The sequence below is a fragment of the Petromyzon marinus genome, unplaced genomic scaffold (assembly GCF_048934315.1).
Source record: "Petromyzon marinus isolate PM22_M1 ecotype Great Lakes invasive population unplaced genomic scaffold, UKy_Petmar_22M1.pri1.0 PM_G_Scaffold_61, whole genome shotgun sequence".
Classification (NCBI taxonomy): Eukaryota; Metazoa; Chordata; class Hyperoartia; order Petromyzontiformes; family Petromyzontidae; genus Petromyzon; species Petromyzon marinus.
Genome location: NW_027423015.1, coordinates 650,001 through 652,500, shown reverse-complemented (window position 1 = coordinate 652,500; position 2,500 = coordinate 650,001).

Below are 2,500 nucleotides of genomic sequence, written 5' to 3'. Positions count from 1 at the left end.
AGCAGTGTGCATGATACGCTGCAGTCTGCTCTTGTCCTTGGCAGTGGCAGCAGCGTACCAGACGGTTATGGAGGAGGTGAGGATGGATTCAATGATCGCTGTATAGAATTGCACCATCATTGTCTTTGGCAGGTTGCATTTCTTCAGCTGCCGTCGAAAGTACATCCTCTGTTGAGCTCTCTTGGCGAGGGAGCTGATGTTCAGTTCCCACTTGAGGTCCCGGCAGAGAATAGTGCCCAGGAAGCGGAAGGACTCCACAATTTTGACTGCGGAGTCTAACAGGGTGATGGCGGTGAGTGGGGCTGTATTCTTCCTGAAGTCCACAACCATCTCAACTGTCCTTAGAGCATTTAGCTCTAAGTTGTTCTGGCTACACCAGGTCACCAGGTTGTCAGCTTCCCACCTATAGTCAGACTCATCCCCACCAGAGATCAGCCCAATGAGGGTGGTGTCGTCCGACAAACTTCAAGAGTTTGACGGACAGATGGTTGGAGGCGCAGCTGTTGGTATACAGGGAGAAGAGCAGTGGGCAAAGGACGCAGCCCTGAGGAGTTCCCGTGCTGATGGACCTGGAGTCAGAGACTTCTGTTCCCGGCTTAACGCACTGCTTCCTGTCAGAGAGGAAGTCTGTGATCCACCTGCAGGTGGAGTAGGGCACGTTCAGCTGGAAGAGCTTGTCCTGAAGCAGGGCAGGGATGATGGTGTTGAAGGCAGAGCTGAAGTCCACAAACAGGATCCTGGCGTAGGATGCTGGGGCGTCCACATGCTGTAGGGTGAAGTGGAGGGCCATGTTAACTGCGTCGTCCACAGACCTGTTGGCTCTGTAGGCAAACTGAAGGGGGTCCAGGAGAGGGTCTGTGATGGCTTTGAGGTGTGCCAGGAGCAGGCGCTCAAAAGACTTCATTACCACAGATGTAAGGGCGACCGGTCTGTAATCATTTAGTCCTGTTGGCCTTAGCTTTTTGGGCACAGCGATGATGGTGGAGGACTTGAGACAGGCTGGTACATGGCATGTCTCCAGGGAGGTGTTAAAGATGTTGGTGAACACCGGAGACAGCTGGTCAGCGCAGTGCCTGAGGGTGGCTGGAGAGACAGAGTCCGGCCCGGCTGCTTTGCGTGGATTCTGCCTCTTGAAAAGCCCATTAACTTCTCCCTCCTGAAAGGAGAGAGTCGTTTCTGTAGTATGGGTGGGGGATGGGGCCTCTTGGGTGGGAAGGGGTGGTTCAGGACAGTCCAATTGTCTTTCAAATCTACGGTAGAACTCGTTCAGGTCGTTGGCTAGGCGGGAGTCGTTAGTGGTGTGGGGCGCTCTGGGTTTGTAGTTGGTGATGTGCCTGAGCCCTTTGGCAGACAGAAGCAGCGTCGTTAGTAGAGAACTGGTGTTTTAGTGTCTCTGAGTACAGTCGTTTAGCCTCTCTCACCGCTTTGCTAAACCTGTTCTTCGACTCCTTGAATCTGTCTCTATCCCCACTCCTAAACGCTTCCTCCTTCTCCAACCTCAACCTTTTGAGCTTTGCTGAGAACCAGGGCTTGTTGTTGTTAAAGTTCACCCTGGTACGTGTTGGGATACAGCAGTCCTCACAGAAGCTGATGTACACAGCCTCTGTGAGTTCATCCAGACTATTGGTAGCAGTCGTGAACATATCCCAGTCAGTACAGTCTAAGCACGCCCGCAAATCTTCCACAGCCTCACTGGTCCACTGTTTAGATGTCCTCACAGCAGGTTTACAGAGTTTTAGTTGCTGCCTGTATGCACGAATCAGGTGGACCAAGGGAGTTCTGTGCGAGCCGAACAGCCCCGTGACCCACAACAGAAACATCCCCGCCAAATTCGAGCGTTTGACGGGGTCTATCCGTGAAAAAATATTCACGTTTTTGAGTGCACATGCATTTCTGCTGCAAATGCCTCTGGAAGTTTCATGCCGTTCGTATGCCAATTGTGGCAACACGAAAATGACCCGTTTTCCCATTCCGAGGGATTTCTGTGCGACCCTAACAGCCCCGTGAGCCACAAGAGACACATCCCCGCCAATTTCTAGCGTTTCACGGGGTCTATCCGTGAAAAATATAGACGTTTTTGAGTGCACATGCATTTCTGCTGCAGATGCCTCTGGAAGTTTCATGCCGTTCGTACGCAATGTGGCAACACGAAAATGACCCCTTTTCCCATTCCGAGGGATTTCTGTGCGACCCTAACTAACAGCGCCCGTGAGCCACAAGAGAGACATCCCCGCCAATTTATAGCGTTTCACGGGGTCTATCCGTGAAAAATATAGACGTTTTTGAGTGCACATGCATTCCTGCTGCAAATGCCTCTGGAAGTTTCATGCCGTTCCTATGCAATGTGGCCACACAAAAATGACCCGTTTTCCCATTCCGAGGCATTTCTGTGCGACCCTAACAGCCCCGTGAGCCACAAGAGAGACATCCCCGCCAACTTCTAGCGTTTGACGGGGTCTATGCGTGAAAAATATTAAAATTTTTGAGTGCACGTGCCTTT